Source organism: Mustelus asterias, chromosome 5 (genome assembly GCF_964213995.1).
Source record: "Mustelus asterias chromosome 5, sMusAst1.hap1.1, whole genome shotgun sequence".
In the NCBI taxonomy this organism is placed as follows: domain Eukaryota; kingdom Metazoa; phylum Chordata; class Chondrichthyes; order Carcharhiniformes; family Triakidae; genus Mustelus; species Mustelus asterias.
This window is the reverse complement of record NC_135805.1, coordinates 108,061,442-108,081,497: the sequence shown is the minus strand read 5'-3', so window position 1 is coordinate 108,081,497 and position 20,056 is coordinate 108,061,442. Positions and strand designations below refer to the sequence as shown.

The 20,056-nt window shown below is 42.3% G+C and overlaps 1 protein-coding gene across 2 annotated transcripts in view; it reads left to right on the top strand.

Moving 5' to 3' along the window:
* The first annotated feature begins 254 nt into the window (after nt 1-254).
* LOC144493749 (putative E3 ubiquitin-protein ligase RNF144A-A) overlaps nt 255-20,056 on the top strand; it is an 86,744-nt gene continuing 66,942 nt past the window's right edge. Inside the window, exon 1 of one of the 2 annotated variants that reach the window (XM_078213190.1) lies at nt 255-488. The gene's annotated coding sequence lies outside the window, so the exon portion shown is untranslated. The remainder of the gene's footprint in view (nt 489-20,056) is intronic. The other variant, XM_078213189.1, reaches the window with a different exon arrangement.

Here is a 20,056-nt window from a genome sequence, read left to right as displayed (position 1 = left end):
GTGCCGCGGGGAGGATACACGAGCCCGCAGCCGGGGTGACAGCTGCTCATCGGCGGCGGGCTCGCTCCACCGTGTTCTGAGCGCCTCCTAGCAACGGTTCACCCGGCGTTCCATTCCGATTGTCCCCGCTCTGTGTGTGTGTGTGTGTGTGTTCGCCGGGGTTTCATTGGCCGGCGCTGCAGCAAGCTCAGCCCAGAGGGTGGGCGGGCTGGCGCTGCTGCTGCTGCCAGTGACGCAGCCCACACAGTGCCATCGGTGTGGCGGCTTGCACTGCCGGATGCAGCCCGCTGCCACCTTCCTAAACAATAAGGGAAGGAACCAAAAGGACATTTTTTTTTAAAAAAAGCACCGAGTTTGCATGGGCAGAGGAGAGCGGAAAGGTGGGAGGAGGAGGAGGAGGAGGGGGGGAGGAAAATAGACAACAACGCCTTCCGGGACAGCTTCTGTCTCGACAGGTTTTGCAACTGAACCTCACCAAAGAGACAAAGGTGGGTGTAGCGTGTATTTTTTGTTAACATGTGTGTGCATTGCAAGGTGCTGAGTTAGGACGGGGGAATCCGAATTAATTTAATGTGCCGACCCGCCCTCGTTGCCCCCCTTCCTCTGCAATCAGCCAACTTTGTCGCCCAAGTGGTCCGGAATGTGGCACCATTTCTTGTACCCACCACAAGGTCTGCAACCCGATTGTATTGTATTCACCCACACTCCCCCGACACCGGGATCTCGTCTAGCCAGTCGAAGCCGCCTTGGTAACACGTTAGTTCCTTGCACAGTATCCTTGCCACTGAGTTAAGATTAGAGGGAGGAAGGGCGAGACCGGCATAAAGGAAATGCTTCCCCACTTGTCCTTTGTCACCCCAACGTTGGCAGCGACTGTACCTCAATGGCAACGTCTGCTAAACGATAAAGAGGTGGCGACCGTGCCTCAGAGTAACCAGATTACTTGGAACGTTTATCTCCGGCTACATATTTCCGTTTAAGCAAAAAAGAATGCACCGAGTGCGTTATTTACGGAAATGACTGTACGTTGTAAAAATGATTCTGTTTTTAGCTTTGAATTGCATATGCAGCGATCGAGATGCCGGGTGGCAAATCCTTGTTAAAAACGAGCCTTTAGATGGCACACTTGGTAGATTTGGTCTCCGCCATCCCACAAAATATAGCACTGCTAGTTAATGCCTTTCTGATTTTGTTCTTTGTTTCCATTATTACAAATCAGCCTTTCACTGAAAATAAGGTGATTTATGCCGCTTGTGTTTTTGTGTAAGCTTCGAAGTTATTGTATGGCTTGTAGATCATGGTGTATATATTGAGTTTGTCAAATTCCATAGGGTTTTTTTTACACTTTAAATAAATGCACATTTAGGAATATGATTTGGCGGTATTATGCAAAATTTGCTTTTCAAGAGAGGTAATTAATATTGAACATTCAGTAGGCTGCAAAGGACCCTATGGTGTGAATTGTAATATTTAAATTCATTCTCATTGTTTCAATGCAAGTACCACTTTTTCAAAAGTAAATCCCTCTTAATATTCTGAAAGGGCAGTATCAGATTATTGCTCAACAGGCAAATTGTCTCTGGGTATCTTAAAGTGTAAGTCCAGGCAGGGGCAACAACTCAACTTAATTTTATGGACTCTTCAGTGTAAAAAAAACGTATCTTAAATGGACATATATATATATATGGGGATACATGGGGGCGCATTAGAATGAGTGGTCAAAATCATGGATTTTGAGAAGTTTTAAAGTGGGAAAGCGGTGGAAATTCTGGGGGAAGATTCGTTTTGGGAGTTTGAGACTAGGCCCATGGTTGCCAAAGGTTGTGCTACTAATTGGTAATTGCAGATGAGTTCAGAAGACCAAATGAAAAAGTATACAAGACTACAAGATTTGAGGTGCAGTGAATTATGAGAGGGATTGGAAGATGAAGTGAATTTCAAATATCACTCAATGAAAATCAAGAATGGGAGTGGGAGGATTTTTCATAAGTTTCATTTCTTACATTGAGGTGCCAGATCATTTACTATCCTGTAAATTTTAACGTGCTTGTTAGTTCTTGCTTGTGTAAGGACACTGAGCAATGCCTCCTCAATTATGACCAAGACAGAGTTTACAGACTATACTACAGATTCATGCTCTGACTAATTTGGAAGCTCAAAGCACCACTGTGCATTGGCTAACAAGCATGTCATACATCATTTATATATAATTGTGCTCTGAATCTTAGGAGCAACCTATACAGCGATGATAATTTGATCATGGAAGGTACATGTCTGCTATTGTTGCAACATATTGTAATTCTAAAACTCAGAAAGGTGCAAAGGGCAACACCAGTGAGCTAATTGAATTGTGTCATGTTGTTAGTAAACTGGAGTTAGATTGAGTCAAACACAGTGGAATAAATACTGTCAATTTGGAAAACATGGGATGTAGGCACTGTTGGTAGGCCAGCATTTATTGCACATAGCTAGTTGTCTTTAAGAAAATGGTGGTGATTTGCCATTTTGAACCATTGCAGTCCATGTGATGTAGGTACACTCATAGTGGCGTTAGGAAGGGAGTTCCAATGACAGTAATGGAATGGCAATATATTTTTGAGTCAGAATGGTGTGTGTCTTGCAGATGGTGGTGTTTCAATGCATCTGCTGGCCTTGCCCTTCTAGATGATAGAGGTTGTGGGTTTGGAAGGTACTATCAAAATAGCCTACTTGAGTTGCTGCAGTGCAAATTGTAGATAGTATACAGTACTGTCACTGTGCATCAGTAATGGAGGGAGTGAATGTATATGTTGGTGGATGGGGATGGGGTGCCAATCAAGCGGGCTGCTTTGTCCTGAATGGTGTTGAGGCTCTTGAGTGTTGTTGGAGCTTCACTTATCCAGGCAAGTGGTGAGTATTCCAGCACACTTCTGACTTGTGCCTTGTAGATCGTGGACAGGCTTTGGGGAGTCAGTAAGTGACTTGCTACAGAATTCCCAGCCTCTCCCTGCTCTAGTAGCCACTGTATTTGTATGGCTAGTTTAGTTTCTGGTCAGTAGTAACCCGCCCCAAATGTTGATGGCAGGGGGGTGGGGGGGGGGGGGGGGGGTTGCTCAGCAATAGTAATGCCACTGAATATCAAAGGGAGATGGTTAGATTCTCTTTTGTTGGAAATAGTCACTATCTGGTGACATTTTGTGGCATGAATGTTACTTGCCACTTAAAAGCTCAAGCCTGAATATTGTCAAGGTCTTGCTACATATGGCCAGTTGATAAATTTGTTGGTTCTGCAACAGCACTTTCTTGCAGTATTCATACTGCTTTGGTTGTAAATGTTGCCTGAAAACCCTAATATAACAAGAATGCAAACTGGATTGTAAAACCTCTTTACATGAAAAGCGGTGTGGGTCATTTGAATATCATGCTCTTCTGTTTACATTAGCTGCTGTTGCCATTTCAAATTGAAACTTATTGGATGCCACTTTTTGTAATTTGCGTGTTGGAACCCAATCATCTCCACCCTTTTGATGCATGAGTTCGTCAGAGCAGTATCCTTGGCCTAACCATATCAGCTGCTTCCTTCCATCACAAAGCCAGAAGTGGGGATGTTTTCCAATGATTGCACAAAGTTCAGTTCCATTCACAATTCCTCAGATAAATAAGCAGTCTATGCCCACTTGTTGCAAGACCTGAACTCATTCCAGGCTTGGAGTAATAAGTGGCAAGTACCATTTGTGCCACGTGTTTGCCAGGAAATGACCAGCTCCAACAAGAGTATAATCTAACCACCTCTACTTGATCCCAAGGGCAGTACCATTGTTAAATTCCCCACCATTAAAATCTCCGGTGTCACTGGTGTCCAAAACTTTAACTGGGCCTGCAGCATAAATACTCTGGCTATAGAAGCAGTTCAGAGGTTGGATGTTCTGCAGCAAGTGACTCACCCGGCTCCCCAAAACCTTTTCACCAACTAGAAGGCATAAGTCACGAGTTTGATGAATACCTTTTACATGTCTGGATGATGCCACTCCAGCAATACTCGAGAAGTTCAAAATCATCTCGGACAAAGCAGCTCCCTTGATCAGCATCCTATCCTGCATCTTAACTTTCACTCTCTCCACCACAGGCAAAATCTGGATGCAGAGTGTGCCGTCTACAAGGTGCACAGCAGCAACTCTTTCCACCGGCACCTCCAGGCTTCTACCACGTAAGACATAGTAAATGTATTTCTGCTGGCAGAAAAACAGTTATCCAGCATACTCCCACTTTCGCTCGAGGTTTATACTCCTGTACGTTATTGAACTTTAATGGCATAGCCTAGTAAAAGGGCAAAGGCAAGAAGCACCTCCATTTCCCCTCCATACCACACACCATCCTGACTTGGAATTATATCGCCATTTCTTCATTGTAGCTGAGCCAAGATCCTAGAATTCCCTTCTTACACTTTGAGAGTACCTTCACTAGAGAGACTGCAGCAGCTAACAAAGGCAACTCACCAACACCTTCTCAAGGGCAATTAGGATGAGCAATAAATGATATCCACATACCCTAAATTAATAATTAAAAATTTCAAAATCTGTGCCTTTCCAATTGACTTGCTGCAAATAATGTATAGGAGTGCAGAGTAATCAGGTAGATTTTCTTTGGTAAGGGTATCAACAAGGGCTATGAGCATAGGTAGGTAGATAGCATTGAGTTACACTTCAACCATGATCTAACTCAGCTTGTCCACAGCTTTTCATGTGGGGGCCTACATTTCAATTTTTCTCGCACTCTAGGGGCTGATGAGCAAATTTCGGGAACATAAGGTTTGGCACAACGTTGGACATGGGTTTCAAAAGCTGATATAGGAAAAGAAACAACTTGCCGAGTAAAAAAAGTCACAAATTAATAATTGTAGAAAATGAGTAATAAATAAATATAATCATTATCGTATGAAAGTGTGAAAGGGTGTTCAGTTCACTCCCAGGGTTTGATTTTTCACATAACCTGCCATGTGTTTTGCGGAGGCTGCCTGCCATTGGCCAGTGGCAGGATCTGCTGGTCCCACCATTGTCAAAGAGGTTTCCTGTTGAATGCACCCCTCGCCACCATGAAACCCACGGCGGGGTGCACAGTCGGTGGGACCAGAAAATCCCATCAGCATGAATGGTCGGAAAGTTCTGACCCAGTTTTAAGGTGCTCACTCACTCACCCTCACCACTGTGAGAGTGGATGAGAGTGCTTGTTGGTGTGTAGAGGTGAGGGTGAATAAGAACCCTGAGAGTGAGCCAGACACAGACCCCTCCCTCTCACCACCTCTTTCTCATACACACAGACAAACACTCACCTCTTTCTCACTCTCTCTCTCACACACACCTCTCTCAGACATACAATTCACCTTTGCTCCCTCACACAATCAGTTCTCTCTCACACACACGTACACACATATACACGCTCACCTCCTCTCTCTCACGCACACACTCACCCCTCTCTCATGCAGACACCCATCCCTCAAAAACACGCACACCCACACTTAGAATTAAAATAAAGATAATCAGTCCTGTATTTGGATGAGCTACAAGTGTCAACATTAGATCAGTCAGTTATCTGGACTGGATATTTACAGTAAAAATGATGTCAGTAATCCATATGGATAGATGTTCAAAACAGAATTTTGTCAAGACAAATTGGGTCATACTGTAATAGACAGTCTTAGTTGAAAACCCATTGACTGCATGGTTCAGGGAACATTGTGCTAAAACCATACAGCATCTCCAGCTCTCACCCATCCTTACCCACACCTACACTCACCCAAACTCACTCACCCACCCTCATCCACACACTCACGTCAGTATTTCACTCACTCACCCACCCTCATCCACACTCACTTATTCACTCACCCTCATCCACACTCACTTATTCACTCACCCTCATCCACGGTCACTCATTTACCCACCCTCATCCACACTCACTCATTTACTCACCCTCATCCACACTCATTCACTTACTCACCCACACACCCTCACTCACCCATCCTCACTAAATTTAGGGACATGCAGAGAGCTGTGAGTGATGCCAGGAGAGCTGGAGGAAAGCGGCGAGAGCCTGGTCCAAGGGACCGCAACTGAGGGAAAGCAGCAACAAAGCACCAGGAGCTTGGGGAAAGTAACAAAGGTGGGTCAAAGGGGCCAGAACAGTAGAAAGGCAGCTGGAGCCACTGGAAGGCATAGTGAGTGGAGGCTCAGGGATTCTGTCACTCCATCTCCACACTCACAGTTGACAGTGTTCACTGCTCTCCAATCACAGCCTGCGTTTGCTGCTTAGTGAGTTTCTTCAGGATTGAGTCTATCAGCAGAAAATGTGGGAGAGAAACAGATTGTGATTGGAGTAGCAGTCATAGAACATAGAACAGTACAGCACAGAACAGGCCCTTCAGCCCACGATGTTGTGCCGAGCTTTGTCTGAAACCCAGATCAAGCTATTTCCTCCCTATCATCCCGAAGTACTCCATGTGCCTATCCAATAGCTTCTTAAATGTTCCTAAAGTTTCTGACTCCACTATCCCTGCAGGCAGTCCACTCCACACCCCAACCACTCTCTGAGTAAAAAACCTACCTCGGACATCCTTCCTATATCTCCCACCACGAACCCTATAGTTATGCCCCCTAGTTACTGCTCCATTCACCCGAGGAAATAGTCTTTGAACGTTCACTCTATCTATCCCCCTCATCATCTTATAAACCTCTATCAAGTCTCCTCTCAACCTCCTCTGCTCCAAAGAGAACAGCCCTAGCTCCCTCAACCTTTCCTCATAAGACCTACCCTCCAAACCAGGCAGCATCCTGGTAAATCTCCTTTGCACTCTTTCCAGTGTCTCCACATCCTTCTTATAGTGAGGTGACCAGAACTGCACACAATATTCCAAATATGGTCTCACCAAGGTCCTGTACAGTTGCAGCATAACCCCACGGCTCTTAAACTCAAACCCCCTGTTAATGAACGCCAACACACTATAGGCCTTCTTCACGGCTCTATCCACTTGAGTGGCAACCTTCAGAGATCTGTGGATATGGACCCCAAGATCTCTCTGTTCCTCCACATTCTTCAGAACCCTACCTTTGACCCTGTAATCCACATTTAAATTTGTCCTACCAAAATGAATCACCTCGCATTTGTCAGGGTTAAACTCCATTTGCCATTTTTCAGCCCAGCTCTGCATCCTATCTATATCTCTTTGCAGCCTACAACAGCCCTCCACCTCATCCACTACTCCACCAATCTTGGTGTCATCAGCAAATTTACTGATCCACCCTTCAGCCCCCTCCTCCAAGTCATTTATAAAAATTACAAATAGCAGAGGACCAAGCACTGATCCCTGTGGCACTCCGCTGGTAACCGGTTTCCAGTCCGAAAATTTTCCATCCACCACCACCCTCTGTCTTCTGTTAGATAGCCAGTTACCTATCCAATCGGCCAAACTTCCCTCTATCCCACACATCTTTACTTTCTTCATAAGCCGACCGTGGGGGACTTTATCAAACGCCTTACTAAAATCCATGTATATGACATCAACTGCACTACCTTCATCTACACACTTAGTTACCTCCTCAAAAAGTTCTATCAAATTTGTGAGGCAAGACTTGCCCTTCACAAATCCGTGCTGACTATCCCGGATTAAGCTGCATCTTTCTAAATGGTCGTAAATCCTATCCCTAAGGACCTTTTCCATCAACTTACCGACCACTGAAGTAAGACTAACCGGCCTATAATTACCAGGGTCATTTCTATTCCCTTTCTTAAACAGAGGAACAACATTCGCCACTCTCTAGTCCTCTGGCACCACCCCCGTGGACAGTGAGGACGCAAAGATCAAAGCCAAAGGCTCTGCAATCTCATCCCTTGCCTCTCAAAGAATCCTAGGGTATATTTCATCAGGCCCAGGGGACTTATCAACTTTCAGTTTATTCAAAATTGCTAGTACATCTTCCCTGCGAACATCTACTTCCTCCAGCCTATCAGCCTGTGACACCCTCTCTTCCTCAAAAACATGGCCCCTCTCCTTGGTGAACACCGAAGAAAAGTATTCATTCATCGCCTCTCCTATCTCTATTGACTCCATGCACAAATTCCCACTGCCGTCCTTGACCGGCCCCAGCCTCACCCTGGTCATTCTTTTATTCCTCACATAAGAGTAAAAAGCCTTGGGGTTTTCCTTGATCCGACCCGCCAAGGACTTCTCATGCCCCCTCCTAGCTCTCCTAAGCCCCTTTTTCAGCTCATTTCTTGCTAACTTGTAACCCTCCATCGAGCCAACTGAACCTTGTTTTCTCAACCTAACATACGCTTCCTTCTTCCTCTTGACAAGACATTCCACCTCTTTTGTGAACCATGGTTCCCTCACTTGGCCATTTCCTCTCTGCCTGGCAGGGACATACCTATCAAGGACACGCAGTATTTTTTCCTTGAAAAAGTTCCACTTATCATTAGTGCCTTTGCCTGACAATTTTTGTTCCCATCCTATGCTTCCTAATTCCCACCTGATTGCATCATAATTACCTCTCCCCCAATTGTAAACGATGCCCTGCCGTACGGCCCTATCCCTCTCCATTGCAATAACAAAAGACACCGAATTGTGGTCACTATCTCCAAAGTGCTCTCCCACAATCAAATCCAACACTTGGCCTGGTTCACTTCCCATTACCAAATCCAATGTGGCCCCACCTCTTGTCGGCTTATCCACATATTGTGTCAGGAACCCCTCCTGCACACACTGCACAAAAATTGCCCCATCCGAACTATTCGACCTATAAAGGTTCCAATCAATATTTGGAAGGTTAAAGTCCCCCATGACAACTACCCTGTAACCTCCACACCTATCCATAATCTGCTTAGCAATTTCTTGCTCCACATCTCTATTACTATTTGGGGGCCTATAGTAAACTCCGAATAACGTGACCGCTCCTTTCCTATTCCTAACCTCAGCCCATATTACCTCTGTAGGCAGATCCCCTTCGAAATGCCTTTCTGCAGCCGTTACACTCTCCTTGATTAACAGTGCCACTCCTCCACCTCTTTTACCAGCTTCCCTACACTTACTGAAACATCTATACCCCTGCAGTCCCCTGCAGAAATCTTCAAACTTGCTGACCCTTCTTACCGGGAACTTTCAATCCAGGGGCCACATTGAGGAGCCCGTGGACTGTGATTTGGACAAGCGTGATCTAACTGAATGACAGGAAAGCTTTGAGACGTTAAGTGACCTACTCCTGGGCCTCATGTAGATTCTTTCTATCAATAAATGTTAAAAATTGAGAGTATAGAGTTCACATTTTGTAACAGCTCCTGTAATATCAGATGCTAAAACAAAACCTCATCTTCACCCTCAGATGGATGTAAAAGATTCTTTCACTATGAGAAGAACAGGAGAGTATCTGAGCCAATATTTATCGTTCAACCAACATCATTAGAACAGATTACTTGACTATTACCTTATTGCTATTTGTAGGGCATATGACTAATAGGGCAAATTTGGCTCCTAAATGTCTGACATTACAACAGTGACTACACTTCCAAGTACTTCATGGACTGTAGAGTGCTTTGGGACATCCAGAAGTTTTAAATCTCTCTTCTTACCTCATGTAATATTTTTTTGTCAATGTTTTTTATAACCAAAATTATTATTAACCAGCAAGTTTTCCCACTCTATGATGACATCACAGGAGATTGATTCATGTCATGTTCTTGAATTTTAAGTGAAATTCAAGCATGTGCCAGAACAGGTGCCGAGGCAGCCCAGTGTCTCACATTTGCATTATAATGTTATTTAATGTCATGACACCATGCCTGTGACCAAGGTCAAATCACCAGCAACAGTAGGATGAATACAGGCTAGTAAGTTTCTAACCTGAAGTGGTTTGACTGGGTAAGACTTGTGTACCTGGAGGTGACACTAGTGACAGTAATGTGAAAAGGTTTTCTCTTGTATTGCCAACAACCTGGCTTACAGAAACATAAAGCAGGATCGCTGTGGGTACTATATCCAAACAATTTCTGAAAGATAACAATATTATATCTAACATTCTCTCTATCATTTGTTTTTCTTTCCCTTTTCTCCCTTTCATTTTTGATAGTCATGTGGATTATTCTGATTTGTTTTATTCGCAATTATAAATTGTATGCACTGATATATGCTCTGTAAAAAGGAGCCGGTGCCACAGTAATTTAGGTTTTCAGTGGAATTTTTTCTTCATGCATTATGCACTGGGGAAATTCCACCACATGAACCTAAAATTTGTTGCTTGTCAAACATTAATATGTTTGTGCTTTGGCACTGCTAGAATTTCTCTAAAGTACCTAATTAGGGAATAATAAGCGTGATGGTATGTGTGAGTAGAAAGAGATGTGAGGAGGAGGAGGTGTGAGGGGGTTGACCAAGACGACAGATTATTTTGATGAATTCCAAAGCAGAGTACTTGGTACTTGCAAGCCACAACTTGATATAACTATCTTCATGTGAGCATGCCTTAGAGTTAATTATTGGAAATTACAGGGTTTAAAAATTATTCTTACACAGTAATGTTATACAAATGCAAGTAGCCCTGGAAACTTCCCCAGTGACTCAACTGCAACCCCCCCTGAACTTTAAGCTTAAAGGGCCCATTGTAATCAGTGGCAGTATAAAACAACTTCCATTGGAAAAAGAGTGTTACAGCATTTATAGAATTTCTAATGGGATATATTGAGGTTAGTATTCTACTGCTTAATTTCAGTGCTGAAGTGGGCTACCTCCTTTGTCTTCTTTGCTGTGTTTTGTTCACCTGTTTATTTATTTGTCCAATTTTCTTGCTCATTTTCACTCTGGGTTTGTTTTTTTTTTAAAGAATCTCTCTTTCTATGATAAAAGGGGAAATTGGAACTTCTAATTAGGAAAAGTGAGAAGTAACTGTTTCCCCAGTCCTAAAATTAAGTGAGTGGGACTTTTGAGTTTCAGGTTGTCATGCGATGACCCAAGCACTGCAATACTTAACATCTGCACCCAATCATACTGAAATGTTTTCTCAATGTGGTGAACATCAATTAATGTAGCCTAGTTGAACTTTATTGCCATATTAATGTGAGTGTAACATATTAAATATCCCTATGAATGTAAACATATGAGTTGCTTCAACATTTTGTAGATGTACAAAATCAGAATTGAATTACCAAAAATCTATTGAGAAGTATTAACTAAAGGGCACACCATTTTGTTGAAGCCGCAGTCTTTTATGTTCATCTGCACAAAACCTCAAATCTGCTGAAGTAGCGTTTGGTGCTCCAACTAAGGTGCTTGCAGACTTTAAGTCTTACTCTGTCGCAGTGCCTACATACCCTGTGATATCCTTGGGCTATATTTGTCTTCTCTCCTTTCTTCCCACAATAATTTTGATGGAAACCAATGTAATCAAAATATAGCGGTGTTACAAAATTATTTTTGTTCTGAGATATTAAGATTAGATATTTAAAATTTATTTTTCCCATTGCTTAAACTGGCTAAATGCGAGCAGTTTTTAAAAAAATGATGCAATCTATAATAATAATGTGCTTATCTGCCTGAGTGAAATTGAATGATTTGAAAATTGAACTAGGCAATTGTGATTGCTTCTCAATTTCACATTAATCTGCGTTTTAGGGCCATGAAAGCTGAAAGTGATGTACACAATTACATCTGTAACAGGCCTATTGTTCAGGTCTTGTTACGGTGTGACTCTAAAACTCGTGCTAATCACCATCTGACATTTAACTGCCATCCTATCATGATTGCAACCTTTCTCCCTTCATTTTGGCTTTATTTTCTGTATGCACATAAATATAAATACACACAAAGAAATGTAGATACTGAAACTGTTGCCATTCTTTATTTTTGCTCCTGTACATACACGTTTAATCACATAAAATTTGTTAACACCAATTGCTTATACTGGGTGCATTTCTTGTCTCCTCCGTGCTGCTCTTGACACCTGCCTTTGCAAATTTTCTTTCTCCTGGTCTCTTTGTTTTTCTTATTTGGCTTTTATCAATGCTGTTTTTTATTCTTTTTCTCCCTGTTGCTCTTTTCTACCCATGCTCCACCTTGTTTTTACTTCCTGAGTCTCTGCTATCTGAGATCCAAAGGTAGTTTCACTGCAGTCAAGTATTTAAGAGATTTGTGACCATGTATATATGAATTAGGAGCAGGAGTAGCTATTCAGCCCCTCCTGTTTAAGCAGCATTGCTTAAACACGATTTCCCTTTCAGAAAACCATGTTGACTCTATCTGATTACTTTGAATTTTTCCAAGTGCCCTGTTATGTCTTTAATAATAGATTCTATCATTTTCCCTATGACAGATGTTATGCAAATTGTCTTGTGGTTTCCTGCTTTCTGTCTCACTCCCTTTTTGAACAAATTTGCTATTTTCCAATCTAATGGAACCTTTCTAGGGAATTGTGGAAAATTAAAACCAGATGCATCAACTGTCTCATTAACCACTTCTTTTAAGACCTTAGGATGAAGTCCATCAGGACCTGGTGATTGTAATTGTATTGAGTTCTTCCCTCTTTCCAATTCCCTGATTTACAGCTATTTCTGAGGTGTTACCTGTATCCTCTGTTGTGAAGATCAGTGCAAAATGCCTGTTAATTCATCTGCCATCTCCTATTTTCCATGCTTATTTCCCCAGACTCACTTTCTATAGGACCAACACTCACTTTGTTAACACTTTTCTTTTTAAAATATCTATAGAAATTCTTACTATCTGTCTTTGTGTTTCCAGCTAACTTTCTGTCATACTCTTATTTTCCCCTCCTTACTAATCTTTTACTCATTCTTTCCTTTTTTTTAAATGCTCTGTCCAATCTTTTGACCTGCCACCCATCTTTGTGCAATCATATGATTTTCTTTAAATTTGATACTGTCTTTAATTTTTTTACTTAACCACAGATGGTGTGTTCTTCCCTTGGAAGTTTTCTTTCTCATCTATTCGGTGAATTCTGAAATATCCCTTTAAATATCTGCACTGCATCTCTATTGATCCTTAACCTAATTTGCTAGTTCACTTTAGCTAGCTCTGCTTTCATGCCCTTATAATTGCCCTCATTTAAGTTTAAAATACTAGCCTTAGACCCAAACTTCTCTCCCTAACATTGAATGTAAAATTCAATCATATTATGATCTCTGCTACTGAGGGACACCTTCACAATGAGGTCATAACTAATCCTATCTCATTGCGCAATATACTCAGTCTTATGTATGTTCTGAGAATGTTGAGGTCTGTTAGCCTATTTTCTTATCAACTCTCTCTGTGCACCCTGTCACCTTAATTAGCAATGTCTGAAGCACATTGACAACCCCAACCTGGCCCCATCTGTAAATGATGCATTGATTGAATGGATGATGCAAAGTCAAAGTGCCAAAGAAACTAGCCAACAGGATTGGCCACATCAAATGCAGACGTGGGAGTTATACAATGTTGATTTACCAGCAAGACAGCAGACTGAGATGACAGATGAAACAAGAGTTTCCATTGTTTATTTTTAGCATAGCCTTGTAATTTGCTAAAAGTAAATTACTGCAGATGATCTAATCATAGAAACCCTACAATGCAGAAAGAAGCCATTTGGCCTATCGAGTCTGCACCGACCACAATCCCACCCAGGCCCTACCCCCATATCCCTGCATAATTACTCGCTAACCCCTCTAACCTACACATCTCAGGACACTAAGGGCAATTTTAGCACGGCCAATCAACCTAACCCGCACGTCTTTGGACTGTGGGAGGAAACTGGAGCACCCGGAGGAAACCACGCAGACACAAGGAGAATGTGCAAATTCCACACAGACAGTGATCCAAGTCAGGAATCGAACCCAGGTCCCTGGAGCTGTGAAGCAGCTGTGCTAACCACTGTGCTACCACATCTGCATTTGATGTGGCCAATCCTGAAACAAAAACAGAAAAGTCTGGAAAATCTCAGCAGGTCTGACAGCGTCTATGGAATATTGGCTCTATTCTCTCTTCACAGATGCTATCAGACCTGTTGAGATTTTCCAGCATTTTATGTTTTTGCTTGAAATTTGTTCATGGATGCTTACAAGTCATGACACTGGTTGAGAACACTCATTCTAGATAGTCTGTTGGTATGACCAGTATCTGCTAAATGCCACAACCTTACAGTAATCTTAGAATCTTAGAAACCCTACAGCACAGAAAGAGGCCATTCGGCCCATCGAGTCTGCACCAACCACAATCCCACCCAGACCCTACCCCCATATCTCTACATATTTTACCCACTAATCCCTCTAACCTACGCATCCCAGGACTCTAAGGGGCAATTTTTAGCATAGCCAATCAACCTAAACCGCACATCTTTGGACTGTGGGAGGAAACCGGAGCATCCAGAGGAAACCCACGCAGACACGAGGAGAATGTGCAAACTCCACACAGACAGTGACCCAAGCCGGGAATCGAACCCAGGTCCCTGGAGCTGTGAAGCAGCAGTGCTAACCACTGTGCTACCGTCCGTCCTAGTACTCGCATCTAAAGTTGGAGGATATTGGAAGGGATAATTGGGTGAGGAATTTTGTGTGTAAAACTAAAAGTATATTGCATCAAACAAATTCTGTCAATTTTCATTACTTAAAAATAATTACATTATCAACTTAAACAATTCTGGAAATCCTCAGCAGGTTAGACAATACCTGTGGATACAGAAGCAGAGTTTACATTCAGATTGATGGCCTGATTACAGCATTGGTCCAAACATGGACAAAAGAGCTCAATTCCAGACATAGGGCCAGATTCTTTACTGCCAGCAAGAACAGAGAATTTGGCGCTCAACCAAATTTCCATTCAGAGCAGCTGGACTGGTGAATCCTAGTTGCGGGTGAGGTCAGAGAATCTGGCCCATAAGGTGAGGGTAAGTACCCTTGACACTAGTTCAGATTTTAACTGTGTGTGGCATCAAGAAGCCCTAATAAAATTGAAATCAATGGAAATCAGGGAGAACTTTCAACTGATTGGAGTCACACCTAGCCTTGAGGACGATGATTGTGGGTTGTTGGAAACCAGTTATCTAAGTCCCAGGATATCGCTGCAGGAGTTCCTTAGGGTAGTGTCCTAAGCCCAACTTCTTCATGACCTTCCCTCCGTCATAAGGTCAGAAGTGGTGATGTTTGCTGATTACATTCGCAGGTCCTCAGATACTGAAGCAATCCATGTCCATATGCAATATGACCTAGACAACATAAGTGGTAAGTAACATTTGCACCACACAGTGAAAGGCAATGACCATCTCCAGTGGCAGAAAAACTCACCTTTTCCTTTGACATTCAATAGCATTACCATCTTTGAATTCCCCACCATCAACATCCAGAAGGGCTACCACTGACCAGATCTTAAGTGGACCACTCACATAAGTACTGTGGCTAAAAGAGTAGGTCAGAGACTGGGAATTCTGCAGCAAGTAACTCAGCTCCTGACTCCCCAAAGTCTGTCCATCAGCTACAAGTCACAATTCTGTAGTGTGATAGAATTCTCTCAAAGGTCGACAAAATCCAGGACAAAGCAGCCTGCTTGATTGATGCCCTCATCCACTATCTTAAGCATTCACTTCCTCCATCACCCAAGGCTAGGTGGCAAGAGTGTATTCCATCTACAAGATGCTCTGCAGCAACTCACTAAGGATCGTTCAACAGCACCCTCCAAACCTGCAGCCATCACCACCTAGTAGGACAAGCACTGCAGACACATGGAAACACCACAACCTGTAGATTCCCTCCAAGCTACTCACCATCTTGACTTGGAACTATAACATAGTTCCTTTATACTGTCTCAGTGTTAAAAGCCTGGAACTGCCTAACAACACTGTAGATGTACCTACACAAGATGGACTTCAGCAGTACCCAAAGGTGGGTTGCCACCACCTTCTCAAGGGCAATTAATGATGGGCACTTGCTTTGCCAGTGATGCTCACAGTTTATAAAAATAATTCAAAACTATCGCAACTCGATGATGTTTGGGATGGACAGTTTTTAAGCAAATATGGAGGCAGAAAAAGATCAAAAAGGAATATCTGTGATGGGATGGAGGACAGGAATGATTAAATGACAGTCCAAAAATGTGCGGGTTAGGTTGACCATACTAAATTGCCCCTTAGTGTCAGGGGGATTGGCAGGGTAAATACATGGGGTTACAGGGATACGACTTGGGTGGGATTGTTGTTGGTGCAGGCTTGATGGACTGTAGGGATTCTATGATTCTATGAAAAACCATGATGGTGCAAAGGAACAGTGTTTGATCGTGGCTAACAAAAGATAGGTCCAGAGCAGGTGTAAATGGTCACAGGAAATATGGAACATGGGTTTGACTCTGATCCCATAGTCCAACATCCTGAAAACACTCACTGATTAGGCTTGTGCTTTTAAGTAAGGTACCAGAGAACTGTTACCATTCACATAACATGCACCAGTAATATTGGGTCAGATGGGGTATTAGTGAGGAAATTGAGTATCTCGACTCTGTAACATCAGTTTACCATCTGCAGCAATGTTTGGTTTCTAATCTGTTCCCCCTCAGAATGGAATCCTGTTCAAAAAGTGCACTTTTTTCTATGTAGATCAAGCTCTCCAGAAAGCTATGGATCTTATGTTGTGTTGTTACTTGGGGAATGCAACCTGTCAGAGTTAAATGCGACTGATTACAAATTCAGATTGATGTACCATAAAGTTTTTTTTGCTTTATTTGAAAGGAGCATTTCAGAATTTAATTTTGTTTGTAATTATTCACTTTTCTCACACTTGCTGCAAGTCAAGTAAATTCGACAAAGTTCATAAAATTCTATGGTGCCTATTGAAGCACCAAAGTGTTAGTAGGCCGGCTGACAATATCATACCAGCTTAAATTCTTGAGTGTCCTGAAATGCTGTGTTTCACTTCCATTAACACTCTGAGAAGATTCATCTTAGTTCACTGGTCTGGTCTCAAATGTGTACCTCAAGTGGGAGTGGGAATTGCCAGTGTTGATGGTTTATATAATTTTATGTGTGCATTACTGATTGTACTAATTTATCTGTTCAGCAGGATGGGTAAACTCTCTCAAATTTTTAAAAAAACTATTGTTCTGCATTTAGCAGACATTTGATAATTTCAGACTATGATCAAGGCCAATATTTGATGCAGAGATAAATACTGAATGACCCTCAAAAAGGGCTAATATAATTTTATGTTCTGCAAGAAGTCCTCTAAAGATCCAAATCTCTGTTATCTGAAAATGCCCTTGAACATATCAACTGAAAGTATAAATTCCAGACATTCGGGCTCAAAGCCAAAATATCCATACTTCCAAATCTGTTGTGTCATGGGCTAGAATATACTGTAAAAATAATATATGTGCAATGAGATATGATGTGTGACAAGGGTAGCATGCCTGGGAGGAAAAGGTGATTTTGGATCTCTGCTTTCCAAAGCTCTCCATCTCTGGGTTTTTCCTTGCAACAAGTCTGAGTTTGTTGTGGACTATTGTTGTGGTCCAAAGATGTGCGGGTTAGGTTGATTGGCTATGCTAAAAAAAAAAATTGCCTCTTAGTGTTCTGGGATGCGTAGATGAGAGGGATTAGCGGGTAAAATATGAAGGGATATGGGGGTAGGGCCTGGGTGGGATTGTGGTTGGTGCAGACTCGATGGGCCGAAAGGCCTCTTTCTGCACTGTAGGGTTTCTCTGAAATATTTGATAGGCATTTCATTTTATTTAATTTGATTTATTATTGTCACATGTATTGGGATATAGTGAAAAGTATTATTTCTTGCGTACTATACAGACAAAACATACTATTCATTGAGTACATAGGGGAGAAGGCAAGGAGAGGGTGCACAATATAGTGCTGCAGTTACCGATAGGATGTAGAGAAAGATCAGCTTAATGTATGGTAGGTCCATTCAGAAGCCTGGTGGCAGCAGGCACCAGGCTTGAGTCAGTTGGTACGTGTTCTCAGATTTTTGTATCTTTTTCCCAGCGGAAGAAGGTGGAAGAGAGCATGTCCGGGGTGTGTGGGGCCCTTAATTATGCTGGCTGCTTTTCCGAGGCAGCGGGAAGTGAAGACGGAGTCAATGGATGGGAGGCTGGTTTGCATGATGGACTGGGCTACGTTCACAACCCTTGCAGTTTCTTATGGTCTTGGTCAGAGGAGGAGCCATACCAAACTGTGATACATCCAGAAAGGATGCTTTCTATGGTGCATCTGTAAAAATTAGTGAGAGATTGGTGAGATTTATTACTATGATTTGTCAGCAACTTTTGCTGTTGTATTATATGACTATTAAGATGGTAAAAGGTGAACTATTTGGCCCTTGGTCTTTTTTTTATCCAACAGTTCCTGTGCACATCAGTTAGAGTGGTTAATTCTTGCACTGGATATGTGAACTAAGAACAGTTCCATTCTGTGACACTGTCCTTCCTCATCTTCATGAGCTACACAAATTTTTTAAATGGTCCAAAACAGTATTGTGTAACCATAAAAGTTAAAATGTAGTCTATTTCAACAAGGAAACATTGGCAAAAATGGTATCTATGGATAATCCCAGAAAAAAAATCTATGGTGGGGCATGGATCCTCACCTACCAGTCATGGAGAATTTCTATTCTCAGTCACACTGCTCATAGTAGATGAGGTTGGGCTGGGGATTGGAATCAAGAAATGTGGGAATGTTCGTTGCAAGTTTCCCTGGTCCACTCTTGTATCTTTCAATTGTTGACTTGAGTACCTTGGAAGTGGTCTAGGTACAGGTCAGTTTACAAAAACTGGAATTTATCAGGAACTTTGCTGCCCATATCCTAACTTGCACCAAGTCCTGTTCGTCCTGCTCTTCTGCATGCTGACCTACATTGACTCCTGATTCATCAATACCTCACCTTTAAAATTCTAATCCTTGTTTTCAAATCCCTCTGTGGCATTGCCCCTCAGTATCTCTGTAACCCCCTCGAGCTTTACACGCCTTCGCGATAACTGCCTCCTCCAATTCTGGCTTCTTGTGCATGTCTGATTTTAATTGCTTCACCATAGCTGACTGTGCATCCAACTGCCTAGGCCCTAAACTCTGGTATTCCCTCCCTAACTGTCTGCTTCTTGAACTTTTCCTGGACCTTTAAGGTTTTGATGAGCACCTATTTCTTTGACCAAGCATTAGTCACCTGTCCTGTTATCTCCTTATGTGACTGGGTGTTAAGGCTTCTGTGAAATGCCTTAGGACATTTTACGACATAACAGGAGCAATAGAAACACAAGTTGTTGTTAAATGCTGATTGTAGGTAAGAGGAGAACAAAAAAAGGGTGAAAGTATCCATTAAAGAAAATTAAATTTATTTTGGAACTTTGAGAACTTTAATGGCAGGAGGTGGCGAATAAAAGTTGAGAGGGAAAGATGAATTTTTATAAGCCCACCTGGTGGATATTTGTCCATTTTTTGGCTCTACATTGCAGGAAAGGTGATGGAGTAATAGAGAGAGTCGGGTGGAAATTCAGTAATATTCTGTTCGGCATAATGAAATGCAGTTGCAAAGAAAATTGTACAGTCGCTTTCTTTGTGAATAAGGAGATTAAGAGATGACTTAATATATGTTTAAAATAACCAAAAAAGGATGAGGGGAGTAGAGAAACAGTTCCAGTATCTAAGGGAACATTGGTATAAGATGGCATGGAAAGATTTAGGACAAAGAACAGGAAAATCAGAATTGTGAGACTGTGGAACACACTATTACTATTGAACTGGTTGAAGTCATATCTAGCATAAAGATTGTGATTTTTGCAGGTCAATCAACTCCGTTCCAGCACATCATTGCAGGATTTGCTCAGGGTAATGTCCTCGGCAAAACCATCTTCAGCTGCTTCATCATAACCTTCCTTCCATTATAAGGTTAGAAAAGGGGATGTTTGCTGATAATTGCACAATGTTCAGCACCATTTGTGACTCCTCAGACACTGAAGTAGTGGCAAGTAACATTCATGCCACACAAGTGCCAGGCCATCTCCAAGAAGAAAGAATCTAGCCATCACTCCTTGACATTCAAGGTAAAGTTGCATTGTCCGTGA